At 47.0% G+C, this 17,990-nt stretch overlaps 1 long non-coding RNA gene across 1 annotated transcript in view; it reads right to left on the bottom strand.

Moving 5' to 3' along the window:
- The window catches only part of LOC119086395, a 42,311-nt gene extending 26,177 nt beyond the window's left edge, over window positions 1–16,134 (bottom strand). Inside the window, exons 1-2 of the long non-coding RNA XR_005089680.1 lie at window positions 15,525–16,134; window positions 11,203–11,322 (exon numbers count right to left, since the gene is read on the bottom strand). This is a non-coding gene — a long non-coding RNA (uncharacterized LOC119086395). The remainder of the gene's footprint in view (window positions 1–11,202; window positions 11,323–15,524) is intronic.
- Between the last annotated feature and the right edge of the window lie 1,856 nt (window positions 16,135–17,990).

Here is a 17,990-nt window from a genome sequence, read left to right as displayed (position 1 = left end):
TGTGTGTGTGTGTGTGTGTGTGTGTGTGTGTGTGTGTGTGTGTGTTGTATGTATGTATTGATTGGGTCTTGGTATGTAGCCTCGTCTGTCTGTCTAAACTTGGAGTACTCGAAGTTCTGGGATTAGGCATATACCACCACCTCTCGCTTGGGTTTTTGTTTAAGGAAGCAGGATGCTTCAAATGTGAGAATTCACCTGTGGATGTGAGTGTTGTAGTTCTGGAATTATATAAACCCTTCCTTATGTAAGAGCCCCAGACTAGAACACATATGCTTAGTTTTTTATCTTAAATGTGAACAGTTTGAGTATGGCTTCCTGGCCTTGCAGTGCATTTTTTCCAAGATAGAGCAACACGAAGAAGCCGAGCCGTGCACCTCCTTTCTCGCAATAGACAGATGATGGAACAAGAAGGAACGGTCCTGTTGATTTGTAAAGACAGGACGTTGCCAGTCTTGCGATGTTCTGAGCCCCCTTTGGAATGGACCAATGACAGGTGATGTTGCAGTTGCCGGCATCTTCCTTGCCGTTGTACATTTGCATTGGTGACAGTACTGAATAACGAAACGTGCTAACCCGTGGGAAAAGGCACGCATCCTTCTGGACTTCTCACTGGTATATCTTGGAAGCCTGGCCTGGGCAAGCGTGATTGTTGGCAGTTTATTTGTTTGCTTTCCTGAGTGGCTCAGGGTTGGGATTGGGTGATACTGTGTCCTGTGATTCCTTGAGTGTGTGGTTTAAGCCCAGGGCTCTTGCCCAGGTGTTTCCCTTCGCATGGTTCTGTTCTCTCCAGTCTGTCCTGATGTGTTGATGTCTGCATTCAGGTGTATCCATTATGAATATTTTAGGACTCCATGGCTTTTTTTCTGACATGAAACTCATTTGGGATTGGGGGTGAGGAGTAATTATCTTGTGTCATTCCCTCCCTACATATTTTTAAAGTTCCTGGTGATTCTGATACTCAGTTGGTACTCAGTTGGCTTTGGGAAACAATGTTTAAACCAATGTTTTTCTTTCATTAAATGTGTTCTTTTGATAATTTCATACATGTGTCTATATAGTACATTTTAATTACTGTCACGCTCATCCTCTCTTATCCCTCTCACGTCTATTACCAGCTCTCTACAAGACCCCTCCTCACATTTATAGAGTTGTGTTGTGTGACCCAGAATATAACCAGGACTGTTTGTGTTTATAGGTTTGCTGCTATTCACTGGAGCATGGTGAACTCATCAGTAGTTATGCAGTTGAAGACAATGTCTACCCTCCCTAGAATGCATCAGTAGCTCATAGTTCAGCAGGGAAAGTAGAGTCTCATGGGCCCCTTTGTGATCTCTGATTGACTGTTGACAAGCCCAGTCTAGTGCAGGCCCATTGCTGGCAGCCACTGCTGTTGTGAGATCATGGTTGAAATGGCTGTGCCATACCTACACAGTGTCATAGCTCTCCCTTTCTTCCAGCTCTTACATTCTTCCTGTTCCTTCTGCATTGGTCCTGCAACTTTAGAGGGAGTAGTGGAGATGGCCTGTTGAGAGCTGAGCCCTCACCCGTAACTTAGTGTCTTGAACAATTCTTTCTTCATCTGCTACCTTTTGTTGTGAAGTATTTAGAGGGCAGCTTGATACTGTGTCAGTTTAGCTAAACAATAATAGTAAGTTTCCACTAGGACCTAAGGCTTCAGCCAGGAGTTTTTAACTGTTATAGTGCCAGGCATGGGTTTCTTTTTGTGGAATGGACCAATCAGAGTGTTTAGTTGCCCCTATAACAGTTGTACCATAATCGCACTAGTGGGCGTATCTTGTTTTGCAGGTTGGTATTGTAATTTGTAAGGTTTTTAGCTGGGTAAGGCCACTTCTTATCACCTTACATTGCATCTTCAGGTGCTATGAAAGCTAGCTGTCTGTCCAGGAGGAAACCTCCAGCTCAAATCCAGTTTGATTTCTCTGTCTCTTATACCCAATGTATATGGTGTCTTCAGCCATAAGGTCTTAACAACTAGTTCTGGAGGGCAGCCAAGGGGAATTTCAAGGACTTATATTGTTCTGAAAACTTCTGGAGCCTCTGACCAACAGCTCATAAGGAGGTATCCCATACTGGGCACTAGGGTTTGAGTTTAATAACGCCTGCCTTGTTAGTTTCAGCATTATTCAGCCTTGCAGGCTTATCACCCTCATAACTCTCAGATATTTTTTTTTTTCAAGACAGGGTTTCTTTATGTAGTTTCGGTGCCTATCCTGGAGCTCACTCTGTAGACCAGGCTGGCCTTGAACTCACAGAGATCCATCTGGCTCTGCCCCCAGAGTGCTGGGGTTAAAGGCATGCGCCACCACTGCCTGGCAACTCGCAGGTTTTTTACTCAACTAAGTAGTAGGTTTCCATTTGGCTTTTTCCTGCACTCATCCTTCTGTAAACCAAATTTTGAAGTTTTTTTTTTTTTCTTCTTCCAGATAAGGAAAGACTCAAAGATTAAGTTATGCAGCTAAGTGCCAAAGACAAGAACCTAACTTCATGCTGTTCTTTATTGAGACCAAAGTGGATGCCTGCAGAACACGGTCTGCCTTCAGTGTGTGTGCTTTCTACTGAGGGTTGGCCCGCTGTAGGTAATCTCGTATTTGTTATGTAAACAGACACAGTTACAATTCAGCAAGCCTCCAGAATGGAAATGTTAGGCAAGAGGAGCCTGGTGTTGAGGAATTGGTAGGCAATTGTAGGCTAAGCTAGAGAGAAGCCGTTTGTTCTGGGGAGAGGACTAGCCAGAGTAGCAACAAAGGTAAGAAATTCAGAAATCCGACTGCTACGTATAGCAGCTTGTGCCTGTAATCCCGTCTGTGCCGGGGATATGGAGTAAGTGCATCCTTGAAGCTCACGGACCTATCCTGAATTGTGCTTCGGGTTCAATGAGAACCCCTTTCTCAAAAGATGAAGGTGGAGTGCAGTTGAGGAAAGATACCTGATGTTCACCTCTGGCCTCCACACACATGTGCACAGCTGTGTGCACAAGTGCACGCTCATACTAACAAGGACAGTACAACTCACACAAGAGCAGTCTTGGAGCTGAGAGGGCTTGATGGCTGGACATGCAGAAAACAGGTATGGTGCGGCCGGGGAAAGGCTGAGAAGGGAGATGGGGACCAAATTCAGCGGAGGGAGTTAGGAGAGAAGGCCAGGGCAAGAAGCGAAAGACAAACTGGCCAACATTTTGTGTTGGTGGCTATGGTGCAGTTTATGATAAGGCTTGCTCTGACCCAAGGTACTGGGATGGAGGTGGGGGCGGGGGCAGGGGACCACAGTGACTGGGTTGAGAGAGACCGACTACAGAATTGCTAGGACTTAACGAGGAAGAGGGTTGCTATGCTAAATGGTTTCTACCGGCAGTTGGGCTCAGGGTACTTTACAGGTAGGAAGAGGCCTGGTAGACTGTATTTATAGGCAGTGTTGGTGCTGTACATTGTCGATAACTAGGAGCTGGATGACTAGTATGGCTGGCACCCATACTCAGTTATCATTTGCACACACCTTTTTCTGTGGAAAAAGGCATCGTGAATTCCAAACCCATCAAAATTTAAAAACGAGCATTTTTACAACATGATCTCTTGCAGGCAAGGGGACAGCTCTGTAGGTCCAGGTGAGGGAGAGGCAGTTCTGATTCTGTGTCATCCTGCAGGGCCCAGCTTAAGCAGTATGTCATCAAGGAGAGACTGAGACCTGCAGGGAAAATTTAATGCCATCCCATGTGTTCCATTGGAACCCTGGTCTGTGCTTTGTGACAAACATTTTGTCATGTGCTTATCTTTTCCATGGTTGGGAATTGTCATTCCACATTCAAGACTGTTCAGGAAAAGTAAAGGCACACCAAGTAAAATGGAGGTAGTTTGTGGGATTTTTGTTTGTTTGTGGGATTTGTGTTTTAGTTGGTTGGTTTCTGAGACAAGATCTCTCTGTAGACTCATATTGGTCCCACTGGGTAGCTGAGGATGGCCTTGAACTTCTGATCCTTCTTTTCTGTCTCCTAAATGCTTGGATTGTAGGCATGTGCCAACCATGCCCGGTTTGTGCAATACTAAGGACCAAACACAGGGTTTTGTGCAAGCCAGGAAAGCGCTCTACCCACTGACCTGGATCTTCAGCCCTGTCACTTGTCTTTTGAATTGAGTAGAGATTTTGGCCTGCTTTAGGAGAGAGCTAAGGACCTGGTTTCCCAAGAGCATTAAAAGATTTTGTTGTTCATGTAAAAAGTCATAGTCCTCTGATACAAGGTAAAAGAGATTGGAATAATGGGAGGAATGCACTCAGAATGTTTCTTTTCAAAACAACAGAACAGCCCCCTGTCTACAGTGTGTGGTTACAGATTGATGAGCCTCATACTTGGGGTGGTTTGAGCAAAGGCTGGTACAGACTGAAGACAAGCAAGAGCCTGTGGGAGTTAATTGAAGGTGTAAATTTAGTTGCTCTCTGAGAAATTCCCCTGGGGTCAGTGCAGATGTCAGAGTACTAGGGAGAAGAAAGCCCTGCTGTGTCATGGGACCACACAGACCTCATGGAGTACAGAATTGAATTTAGGTACAGGACATGAGGATCGCTTTGGCAGAATAATAGGGCTCATTGGAAGCCTTCACCTGACCCAGATGAATCTGATTTCTCCTCGGTGTGCTGGCCTTTTCCCAAGGGCTGGCATGGACACAGTGGGTCCTTGTTAATTAAGGACAATCACCATTGGCATAAGGGAGCCTGTGGCTTTGGGCTGTACTTGTCTTGATAAAGAAGTAGTAACCCAGCTCTGAGGATGTAATGCATCCGAGCCAGGGCCTGGTTCTCTCCTGGAGGTGCCTGGACCCATTCCTGGAGAGGAGATTGAGGCGTCGTGGTCATAGAGGCTCTCTGTTTAAGAAGAACCTTGGCTAAGGTAAGCTCGAAGAGAGTCTATTGGAGGGGTATGGAAGAACTCATGACCGGAAGACCTGCTGAGAACTCTGACATTGGCAGGACATCCAGGATCCAGGAGGCAACCACTGGGCTCATTCATTTCACCATTGATTCTATTCTTGTGTTCCTTTTAGGATTCGACTCCCGAGTCTTGTTGGCCCAGATGAGATATTTTGCTCCTAGCTTTCAATTCAGGGGAAAACATTTGACTGTCAGTTCCATTACAACTATCCACAGTAGGAGGAAAGGTCATTGTCCGAAAGCACATCAGAGTACTCTTGCCGGAAGGAGGAAGAAGTGGGTGCTGGGTAGGCAGCATGCCCCGACTGGGTATGATGCCACACATCTGGCCTCCTGGGAGAAGGCTGTGTTTCATTCTAGCCTGGAAATGAGACAATATCTCTGCCCTTGAGCTTGGCAATGAAGAATTTAGCAGAGAGTGTACAGTTTGCTGATTATTTGGGGGAGGGACAGAAATAGTGGAGTTGACATTAATATCAGGGGCTGAGTGGCTGCTGCACTTGAGGGTAGGTACTATGTCTCTGGCTCTCCATCACAGCTCCAACAGAGCCTTCCCTGGGTAGGCTTTTTGGGAGAGTTATCGTCTTAGTTAGGGTTTCTGTTGCTGAGACAAAACTCCATGACCAAAAGGCAAGTTGAGGAGGAAAGGGTTGATTTGGCTTACACTTCAGCATTGCTGTTCATCACTGAAGGAAGTCAGGACAGGAAGACAAATAGGGCAGGATCCAGGAGGCAGGAGCTGATGCAGAGGCTGTGGAGGAGAGCTGCTTACTGGCTTGCTTCTCACGGCTTGCTCAGCTTGCTTTCTTATAGAACCCAGGACTAACAGCCCAGGGATGGTACCACCCACCTTGGGCTGGGCCCTCCCCCACTGATCACTAAATGAGAAAATGCCTTACAGCTGGGTCTTGAGGAGGCAGTTCCTCAGCTGAGGCTCCTTCCTCTGATGATTCCAAACTTGTGTCAAGTTGACACATAAAACCACCCAGTGTAGTTACTGAAAGAATAAATAGATTTCATAACCTAAATTCTTTGTTGGGACTGGCTCTCCTTTCCTCTCTATCCTTGCTTCATGTCTAGGCCCTTCCAAAGTCCTGGTTAATCCAGCTCTTGCTTCAAGCCTCTACCCAGCAAAACAAAAGTTTTGTAGACTCATCTATCTCAGAACCGTATAACAAAGCTATTCACCAGGTACAAGGGTAGGTGAGGGAAGCAGATGAATTCTTTTAAAGAAATGAAGGTTATTCCCTATGGACTAGTCTCCAAGATTTTACTGTACCCTGCGTAGTGGATTGAAGGGAGGTGCCAGAGTTATATGTACACATCCTGGTTTCCAAAAACCAGAGTGTGACCTCATTTGGAAAAGTAGGTCTTTGCAATTGTAATTAAATGCTGTTGAGATGAGGTCATCTTATATTATCTGGGTGATTCTGAATCCAGTGGCAAGTGTCTTGGGAGACGCATGGGGAAAGGTGATATATATAAAAATGGAGGTAGAGATTGGAGTGATCAGGCCACAAACCAAGGGATGCCTTTTAGAAGCTGAAAGGCAATAGACCATATTTTTAGGACTTTGGAGGGAAAGTTGGTCCTGCCAACACCTTGTTCTCAGACCTCTGGCCTCCAGAACGGAGAATTATTTCTTATTTGATATCATGAAGTCTGTGATTATTTGTCACAGCAATTCTAGAAAGTTAATATACCCTAAAGAGCTTGAGTGCCATTTTCTCAGTCCCTTTGATGCAAGGAGGCCTCTTCCTTTCATCCCTGGAACTTTCTGTCTCTGGACTCCCAGGAACATTGGTCATCGGATTTTTTTCTCTTCAACTAAGCCGAGTTCCAGCTCCACCAGTGTTTGGACAGCATTGCCTAAGGCTGCCTGCATCCTTCTCTTCTCCCTCGAGAACTTTTCACTTCTTTCTGGGTCCTAGTGTCAGCCTTCTGTGCCATAGACCACTGTTCTGGGCAGAGGGTACCTCCATCAGGTTCTCAGACTTTTTATACATAGACTCTGCTCTAGTGAAAGCTCAGTTCTTACTGTGTAAAAGGCAAGTGGAGCTGATCTAAGCTGTGGCCGAGATGGTCATCAACTGGACTTGCGGGTATGTGCCACTGTGCTCTCGTGGGTGAGGGAGATGGCTCAGTAAGGAAAATGCTTGCTGTGTGTGCATGAGGGTCTGCGTTCAGATCCCAGCATCCATGTTAAAAGCCAGGTGTTGACTGTGCATGCGCATAACCCCAGCTCCTGAGGGGCAGACACAGATGAATCCCTGGGGGCTGCCTGGCCAGTCTGCCTAGCCTGAAGTACCAAGTTCAGTGAGAAACCCTGCTCAAATACAGTAGAGACTGGTAGAGACAATTTTTACCCTCCACATGTGCACACACAGGTTAGCACTTGCTGAGGAATACATGTGTACCTGTGTGCGAATGCATGCATACACATACATATTCTAATCTGGCTTCATTTCTGGGCCATTGTTGTAGAGGATATCTTCTTAGTCTCATATTTCTCAGGGAGCTAATAAATAGCTCATCCTTCCCTCCTTAGTTTGGTAACAGGAATAAGCACTGCTCTTCAATCTACAGCAAATAGTATCATTGTAGAGAAGCTGTTGCCTAAGGGTGTGACTGTGTGGAGGTCCTAAAACTGAACCTCAAACTTTGAAAGGCTTCACTGGCCACTGGCACAGCTGGGTAAGGACAGTTGGTCGCTGCCTCCTTACATGGGGGAAAACCAGAGGGCAGTTCCTGGGGGCCCAGCTGTGTCTCACAGCTGGACTCAGTTTCTTACCAATTACTGAATCTTTCAGGGAAGAAAAATTAGAGGTTTCTTATTTACTTTTCCATTTTGGGAAATTACTTTATCTTCCCTGGAAATCCAGAGGAAGAATACTAAATACATCCTAAGAGGATTCCTTTCGATTCCCTTCCATATGACAGAAAGTGCCTCTTGGGGGACTCAGGGCCTAGGTAATGTTTATGTGTATTGATAGCTGTGACAGCCCCTAAATTTCCATTTCTTATCACACTGGAGATTTAGTTCCTATTCAAATTACAGTCCAGTGTGGGTAAGCAAGCAGGATAGTGGGGGTGAAGAGGCAGGAAGTGAGTATGGGGCTCAGCTCACTGCAGGTATTGGAGACTTGTGGTCCCTTCATCTGCTGCAGGGATTTTAGATACTGTTTTATGCCATGCTAAGAACTCTTAGCCACTCCATCTTCCAAGACCTGAGTCCACCATTGCATTCTTTGCAGGTAAGGGTCCAAGCTAAGGAAGAGAAATTGAGCAGAGAAATGTGCAGGCTGAAAGCAGCACATATCACTCCCCACACATCCACACATCATCTTTTGGCCAGAGCACCTCACGGTCCCAACCAACCACAAGAAAACTCAGAAATGTAATCTGTGGCGCACAGAGGGAAATCAACTGAAGGCTAGAGACAAAAACCAAGCACTGCCTTGGTACAGTGTCACATTCCAGTGACTGTGACCCAGCTAGTAGAGCGATGAGACAGACACCTGTACTTGAACCTGCTACAGAGTGACTTTTTAAACAAAACAGACACTGTCTGGGTTTTAGGAAATTTATATACTGCACATTCAGAAAATAGTATGTATAGCTTGATGGATTTTTATAAGCTGAAAGTCTTTGCTACTTCCCTGTGCTATAGCTGAATACCTGACAGAAACAGCTTAGGGGAGTACAGGTTCACTTGGGCTCACGGGTGGAGAGGAAGTCCATCATGGTGGGGAAGGCCTGACGCAGGAGTATGAAGCCGCAGGCCACATTGTGTCCACAGTCAGGAATCCCAGAGGTGACAGCTGGCACTCAGCTGACTTTCTCCTTTCTATATATCCTGGGCCAGAGGCCATGGAATGTTGCCGCTCACATTTCAGGTGAATCTTTCCACCCCATTGTAGTCTAGAAACTCCTCATAGACACGAACAAGGCCTTGCCTCTGTTGATTCTACATGTCAGTCTGACAGTCAACCTTAGCCATTGCATTGGTCATGCCTGAGTAAGTAGCAACCCCCTTAGAGTAGACATCACCAGTCCTCCAGGAAGTCCCCTTGCACCTTCTTTCTCCAACAACGCCCACGGGAGCTGTTGTCCTGGCTTGTAACCTCATAGACTGGTGTTGGTCCAGTTTTGAGTACTGTGTAAATGGGGTCATGCCATGTGTTCTTTTGTATGTAACTTCATTGATTTAACAGTGCGTCGGTGGGAGTTCCATATTTCTGGTGCTTTCATTTTTGTTGCTATGTGATAATCCATGGCATGAATAAAGCATGCTTTATCCATTCCATCGTGGGTCGCATCTGGATAGACTTACGATAGTGCATAGTGCCTGCATGAGCAGCCTTTTACATATCTTGGTGAACATGTGGATGCATGTCTCATTGGCCTACACTGTATCTAGTTCCTAGGAGTAGGATTACAGAGTTCAAGGTATGAGCATGTTCAGCCATAGGAGCAACTATTGGAAGCTCACAGGTTCCTCAGGCTGGTGAGATAGCTCAGAGGGTAGAAGTACTTGTACAAGAGAAAACCAGCTCAGGCAAGTTGTCTCTGACTTCCACATATGTACCATGGCATGTGTCTGTATGTGCAATGTGTGCTCATGAACACACACACAGCATAAATAAAATTGTTTGAAAAAAGAAACTTGAGTATGGAGAGATGGCTCAGTGTAGCTGAAGTTTTTTCCAGTCCCGCTCGGGCCCAGTTAAACACAGAGAGACTTATTTTACTTATAAACTGTATGGCCGTGGCAGGCTTCTTGCTATCTAGTTCTTATATCTTAAATTAACCCATTTCTATTAATCTATAAGTTGCCACGTGGCTCTTATGGCTGTGGCAGCTGGCAGCGTCTCGACTCAGCCTTCCACTTCCCAGAATTCTCCTCCTTATCCCACCTGTTCTATACTTCCTGCCTGGCTACTGGCCGATCAGCATTTTATTTGTCAGTCAATCAGAGCAACACATTCACAGCATACAGATATTCACAGCAGCTCAGCAGTTTAGAGTACTTGTTGCTCTTTCAGAGGACCTGGGTTCAAGTTTCAGCACCCACATGGTGGCTCACAACCACCTGTAAATCCAGTTCCAGCAGTTCCAACACCCTCTTCTGACATCCGCAGGCACCAGGCATGTATGTGGTACACATATATACACACTGGTGAAACATTCTTCACATACAATAAACCAATCTAAAAATAAAACAGCAACTTAACAGGTTTCTAACCGAATAGGCTGACCCTGGTGGTGTGATGAGAGTGTCATATGTTGTCTGCCCTCTGCGGCTCCCTAAGGCCCTCTCTATCCTGCTTCCTCACCTTGCCACCCCAAGCCCTGCTAGAAGCCTTGACTGCTTACATCTAAAAAGTACCCACAGCCTAAGCTCTGGAACCCCAACCCCACTCCCTTCACTATTCCTGTCTTCCAGTCTGTTGTCTTCTCCATCATTCTTCCCTGTACGCAGCCTCCTCCGCGTTGAAGAACAGGCCCCGTGCAAGGAAGAACACGGAGGCCACGAAGGCCCAAAAAGGCAGACATAAATTTCCTTTAGGGATCATGGTGAGGAGGGAAGCTGAGATCAGTCGTGCATTAATGATTTTTGTATCTGCCACACAGAGAAGGGGAGTTACAGAAAAGCCCTTAAAGACCATTAAGATGAAATACCTGAGGAGAGTAGATTCTTATTAATATTCAGACCCCCAGGGCTGTGATCAGAGGGAGCAGGGCTGGAGTGAGGAGGCAGAGGGCCCACCGGCAAGGCAGGGAGGGCATTGGGGGAGGAGCCTGCTGCGGGGGCTGTTAGACATCCCGGCAGGGAACCTAGCATGACCCCTGGGCGGGGCCGGAGGTTCCCGTGGGTGGGTTAATGGCCAAGGTCCTAACTTCACCGCAGCCTGGCCTTGATTAATGTGCACCTAGGGAGGTGCGGAGGCTTCGGCGTTCCCATCTCTCCCGAGAAATACATAATCATTAATCAACATTACTGGGTCCCACTCAGACTAAGTGGCCTCTTGTGATTAGGAGGGGGCTCTTGAAAAAAAAAAAAAAAGGCAATCTTTTTAGCATTTTGATATTTTGAGCATGTGCATTTGACAATGGCTTTCTTGATGGGGGTGGGTGGGGGGTGGGAGGAGCTCTTGTCCAGGGTGTGTTCTCTCTCTCTCTCTCTCTCTCTCTCTCTCTCTCTCTCTCTCTCTCTCTCTCTCTCTCTCTCTCTCTCTCTCTCTCTCTCAATACACTCACCTGAGAAACAAAGGCAGAGGGAGGGTTGTGGGAGTGTACTTAGGCAGCAGGCCATGCTCTTCTCTCTAGTGTGCAGGCTGGATTCCCACTGGGCGCCTTTCTCTGAGCAGGAGCTGCAGCCTGCAGGGAGCGAGGGCAGCTGAGGCGGGCCCTTTCTTCTTTCTTAGTTATACATTCTCCAACCCCAGGGTGCCAGAATTAGGCTACAATCCAGCCTTACTTCAAAATGAGAAGGCCAGTGTGAGATTAGATCAGATTTTGTGGATACACCCTTCGACTAGCCTGAGAAACTTCACTTAGTCCTTACTCGTCACCCTGGAAGAGTCTGTGGCCCTGAGTTGTTGGGGATACCAGACTCAGAGGCAGCCAGTGACCACTCTGTAAGTAAGTATTTTCTGACCCGCCCCTTGGAGACCTGCCCAGAGTCCTGACCTAAAGTCTCTTTTAAAAAAGAAAACTCTCCCCCATCCCCCATTCTCACGAGGTGTGTACCCTCTTTCCCCTCCCCCCGTTTTTATCTTTCTATCAAATAAACTCATTTCCACGTGGATACAGTGCCTGGGGTGGGGTGTGAGTGACTATCCACATGCCTGCCTCAACCGCCCGGCATGTTTCCGTCACCGTCACCACGACACCCTGGCCTTTCCCCCCACCCCCCACCCATTAACCACATTAACTAGTCAATTGCGAAGCCCAAGTCCCTGCCTTCTGTGATCATCAGCAGGCTTGGGGTGCCTGGCAGGCTTCGTTAGAGCTGATGCTGCCCTTGGCCAGCTTGATGCCTTTGAGCCTGTTGGTAAACCTCTGAGCTTCCGAGCTTCTCAGCTTTATAAAGAGGAAGGTCGAGCCTCAGCCAATGCCTCAGCTGATTGCAAGAACTCATCAAGCTAATGTTGGGAAGGAACATGCTGTCCATGGCAAGCATCTGCCCCTCCCGCCTTCCCATGCTCTTCAGGCCTGACATCAGTTCGATCCTCAGAAGAGCCTATCAGGATGGGGCTGTTACAAGTAGGGAAACATAGGGAGCCTGCTTATCCTGCCATCATCTGCTGCAGGGAAACAGCAGTGGCCTCACTTAGCTCTAGACTCACGTTGATGTGGAGTCAACTACAGAAGATGCTATGTACCCAGAGGTTCATCATCCACCATCAGAAACAATTCTACTTGCTTTGAAAACAGCTTGGGGAACATAAGTAAAAAAAAAAAAAAAAAAAAAGCAAAATAGAAGTTAAAAAAAATCACCTCATTGTCCCTGTAAAAATCTGAGAAGCCCCAAATCTACTTCTCCTCATATGACTAACTCACACTCTGGTGGTCAAAAAGGACACATGTAAGAATGCCAACAGCAGCATTCCTGTAATAAAGCCAATGTCTAGCAATACCGGAGTGGCCCAACAGCAGCATTCCTGTAATAAAGCCAATGTCTAGCAATACTGGAGTGGCTGAGGTCTTGTTTACCGTACAGTGAAAGCCTGTACTTGGAGGAGTCAGATCAGTGTGCTGCCTTGGGAAGCAACACGGACAGATCTGAGACAAATGAAGTGAAAGAAGCGGTACACAAACCAGTATACATTGCGTGGGCCCATTGCTGTGAAGTTCCAGGCTACGATGCTAGGAGTTACCCTAGTGACTATACTTAGTGAGGGAATAGTTGCTGGAAAGACCAATGGGGACCCATATAGGGCTACTGACCTACTTATTGGTATGGTGGTGATTCAGTTTACAACACTTTATTGAGCTGTATATTCATAATTAGTATACTTTTCTGTGAGGCTATCCTTTGGTTTTGCTTGTTGAAAAGACTGCTGGGTAGCTAAGAGAGTCATTGGGAAAGCTGGAGAATCAGGCTGGAGGCTGTACTGTGGGACTAATACCAACTCTGCTGCAGAACTGATTGAATGAGGGAACTGCCATCACTCCAAGTGTATAAGCTTTATGCTGCCCAGCCCTACCTGCTTAGGGATGGCACCTACACAATGGGATGGGCCCTCCTACATCAATGAATGATCAAGAAATGTTTCACAGACATGCTCACAGGCCAATCTGATAAAGGCAATTCTTAGGCTGAAGTTCCTCTTTCTTAGGTGTGTCAAGATGACAGCCAAGATTAGCTATCACACCACCCCAGCATCAAGGCTTCCTTCTTCAACAAGAGCTCAGTGAATTCTGCCACCTTCTCAAAACATGGACATTGACTGGTGCCTCTATTCCAATAGTTCCTATGTTGTGGAGTCAGTGTTCATTCTTAGCTGCAAGAGAGGCAGGCAAAGTAAGACCAACTTCTATTTGCATATAGAAGGCAGGAATTCTTCAAATGTAAGAGGGCTGTAAACAGGTACAACAGAGCCATAAAACATGGCAGAGGACCACACTACTGTATTTATTCCAAAAAGGACCCTTGGGGAGTGACCACTTTATTCTTTCATGGCTCTAATGGTATTAAAGAGGTCTGTTGGCATCTAGCTCCATACCTACTCTTTGATATATTTTCCTCTACCACAAAGACTGAGAAACTATATTTCTTTCTGATTCTCCTGTCAGCTGGATTCCTATAGGCTTTTCTTTCTTTTTGTAAAGGGCACCAGTGTGATCAGTAAGATCAAAAGGCAGAAAAAAGTAGAAGTCGTTCCCCCAGCAATAGTATCACTGGGGCTTAGGTGCATGAACTCTTGCTCATATTTTCATGCACATCTCTAGCTTTCCCAATATGAATGCTCCGTAGTCACCCACTTAATTTTGCTGATGAGTAGGTACTGAACACACAGGCATCTCAGAACCGTAGGGTGGAGGCTTTGCATAGGCGTATTTGTAAGGGCTAGGAGAATTGAGCTTTCTACTCCATACAGAGAGGGAGGATCAAGCCAGGCCTAGGATCACCAGTAGAATGACTCATCTGTCACTGGAGGATTGCAGGCTAGCAACGCTAGAGGCCTGGAGCCTGTAGTGGCAGAACAAAAGGGCTGTCAGGACGGCCAATTTAGAGTCAGGTAGCCCTGGGCTCCTGTCCTTCGCCATGCTCCAAGGTACAGTCTAGGCACTCACATGTCTCCCGGCCTCAGTTTCCTCACGGCTTCATAGTTAGTAGGTTAACACTGGGAGAGCCATGAGGACGTAAGTTAAGAAGGCAGGTGTTTGTGAACACCCTTTGGTTTTCCATGCAGAAGGCATTTTCAGACCCCTCAGAGAAAAGCTCTGAAAGCATATCAGTGGCTCACGCGAGGGAGGGCACTTGTTCATTTGACTGGGCATACTCTTTTAGGCCTGGGGTTGTGTTAGGTGCTGGGCATATTGAGAAAAGACATGGTTTAGTAGGAGGTAAGGGATGTGCTGAGGTTATTATGATCCTTTATGACAGAGGCATTTATGGGGATGTAGAGGCAGCAATTGATGGCTCCTCGAAGAACAGAGCTTTTCCAGACCTGCAGGTGGAACACTGGAAAGTTCTAGAAGCAGGATTTCTAGGCTGAGGTTTGAAAGAGGAGCAAGAGTTAGGTAGATAAAAGATCAGGGACGGAAGACTATCTAAGACAGTGTGTGTAAAGGTCAGGAAATGAGAACCATGGGGATTTGAGGGAGCTATAGGTGAGTACAAAACAGGAGAGAGAGAGAGAGAGAGAGAGAGAGAGAGAGAGAGAGAGAGAGAGAGATATTGGGCTGGGCTGGGCTGCCGGGGAGAGATTTGTCCCTATCAGTGTGGAGGACACATTCTCTGCCCCAGGAGAGAGGTGGCTGGCCTGGAGCCCAGCTCCAGGCTGATTTACAGGCATCGAGTGCCAAGAGTGGCCATGCCACCTGCTCTTAAATCCAAGGCACGTAAGGCTCCGTGCCTTTGTCCAATGTTAACAGGAGCCGGGAAGAGAAGCCTCCCCCGGGATGAGTGCTCTCTGCCCCAGCCCTGCGCACCACGGCACACACAGAGACATTGCAGGCATGGAAGCTGTTCTTGCCAGCACCTATCCACCCTCTTCTTGCCTTCGGGTCCTGGCACCTGTCACAATCTGATGTCCTTTCTCTTCTGGGTCTGTCAGGCTAGCAGGCGCCTGCTGTAACTCCCCACCTGCCTTTAGATAGGTGCTCTTTTGAGGAGACGAAAAGATAATCTACGGGATTCTCAGGAAGCTGTTTACCCAGGAGAGAGTGAAACCCCTTCTACTGCTCAGGGAGGGGCAGGTTGAAGTCAATTAGCAGAGGAAGAGAGAAGAGAAAATGCTAGGCTCCGATCAGCTCACTCGTGTCAGACCCTGTCCCCTCCCACCTTTTCCCCTTCATTGTTTCTGTCTCTGACCTCTGTCTGGCAGGCATCCCCTTCCCTGGGAACATACCTGTGACCACCAGTGTCACGTCTTTTCACTTCTGTCTTGTGTCCAGCTGCGGTTGTTGATTGACGTGTCTGCCTCCCCCATCACATCAAGCCGAAGTCCAACGGCAGTGAATGGGACCAATGTGCTGGTCCCGTGCCAGGCTCTGAATGGGCAGGGAGGGACTGGACAAAGTCCTGGGGTGGCCTACAATTTACGGAGGCACAGACTGACAGAGGTCTCCCTCCCAGCTGGTGGGAGAAAGGGGCCGGCCAGCATTGGTTCAGTTTAGTTTACCCGGAAATTATAGTGCTTGTCACAAAGGAAGTCCCTCAGTAAGTAAATGTTGACCAAATAGTTTTGCACTGTGGATGTATTTCTCAAGCTCCCAAAAAAAGAACTGCAAGAGTGCTCGGAAAGTGACTCAGCAGTGAGGCTCCGCCAGCTGCACTTCTGTGGGCCCCCCTCCTGGGAATCTCCCGTTCCCCACAGGCACTGCAGAATAGAACAGGGAATTGAACGGTGGGAAAGGGAAAGTGTGGGGCAGGAGGCTTCCTCTAGTCTAGGGAGCAGGGAGCGTTTGGAATAGCAAAGCTTAGCATGGAAGACCTGATGTTCCCACCTTGTGGACACTGACCAGATGACAAGTATTCTCCCTGTCCTTCATCAGTTGTGACAAAGCACGGTGGTGTACATGGCGCCTTATCCCAATGGCTACCCGTGTGCAGAGCACTGGCTGCTGCTTTATTGTCTCTTAAAATACAGAGAGCATGGGCGGGGGGGGGGGGGTACGGGGGGTAGAAGGGAGGTGTGGGGGAGGGGATGGGAGGAGAGGAGGGAGGGAAACTGGTCGGTATGTAAAATAAATGAAAAAAAAATTAATTAAAAAAAAATTACAGAGAGCATGACCCACAGAGGCTAGGAATTTGTTTAAGCCACACCCAACTACTAGGTAAAGATGGACATAGAACCGTGGCCTTGGATTCTATATTGGCCACCCCCACCCCCAACACACTTTGTAGTTAGAATTGTAGCCTCTTACTTAATGTGTTATTATCATAAAGGGTAGGTAGGATACCTTGAATCTACAGGAAAGGCAGATTTCTTTTTAATCATTTAGTCCTCTGTACTTACTTTTCTTATTGGCCAAACAGCCTGACAGGAAACAACTTAAGGGAGAAAGAACTTACTTTGGCTTACAGTTCGAGGGGTTACCATCCACCCATCACAGTGAGGATGGCCTGGCAAGTCAATCTGCATATGTAGTCAGGAAGCAGAGAATAGACCGGAAGTCCTGCCCTCAGTGACTCACCTGTTCCAGCAAGGCTCGAGCTCCTAAACTTTTCCACTGCCTTTCAAAATAGCACCACTAGCTGGGGACCAGGTTTCCAAACACAGAAACCCATGCAGGACATTTCACGTTAAAACCACAACACCACACCTTCATTGCCTACTTGTCCATAAGAACATTCAACTGTCTATTTATCCATCTACTCCACATTCACCTAAACACTCACTCAAATATCATTATCTGTTGCTCCACACAAGTATCCATGCATCTTCTCATTTACCTACTGTAGTGGGTGGCTGTTTGGGCCATGCTGTAAAGCACTGCCCCTAGTGAGGTAGCAGGTAGCTGTTACACCTGTGTATGACCTTGAGGTACATGCCCCTGGGGTGTGACCTCTGGGGGACCCTTAAGACTTGGGATGCAAGTAAGCACTTTCTCTTGGCTGGAACAGATCAGGGCAGAGCTAGCCAGAGAACAGCATTGGTCTGTGTCTCACCCTTTCGAGATCCTGCAACAAGTTCCTTTATTCTGTCTTGTGAGTTAACCTCCAAATAAATTCCTTTGCTCATTAAATAGACTCAGTAGATTGCTAGAGATATAATCCAAATAACCTACTTGTCTATCTATTCACTAATCCACTCATATCTTCACAATTTATTCATTCAGTCCATGCATTCATCCATGCATCCATCCATGCATCCATGTATCCATCTACCCACCCATCCACCCATCCATGCACCCATCCACCACTCATCCATCCATCCATCCATCCACCCATCCATCCATCCATCCATCTATCCATTCACCTATCCATCCATCCATCCATCCACCCACCCACCCACCCACCCATCCATCCATCCATCCATCCATCCATCCATCCATCCATCCTTCACTTAGTTTATTAACATATATTGAATATCTATTACATGCCACACAGTGCATGAAGGCACAGGGGCTACAAAGGAGACTGGACTGTCTTTTTTCCATGAAGAACTCTATCTGGTATAGCCAGGGGATGAATATAATAACAGTAATCTGTATAAAGGGCCATAGGAAATCTCCCTTCCACGGTAAGATAAGGACACACATTTGACTCTACAGGTGAAAACTGTAAAAATAGCTGAGTATGCTGTGAACTCACGCCAGTGATCCCATTCTGGGACTAAAGAGTGATTTTTGTCATCAGTTGCAAGATGTAT

The sequence above is a fragment of the Peromyscus leucopus genome, chromosome 20 (assembly GCF_004664715.2).
Source record: "Peromyscus leucopus breed LL Stock chromosome 20, UCI_PerLeu_2.1, whole genome shotgun sequence".
Lineage (NCBI taxonomy): Eukaryota > Metazoa > Chordata > Mammalia > Rodentia > Cricetidae > Peromyscus > Peromyscus leucopus.
This window is presented reverse-complemented; position numbering and strand designations above follow the sequence as displayed.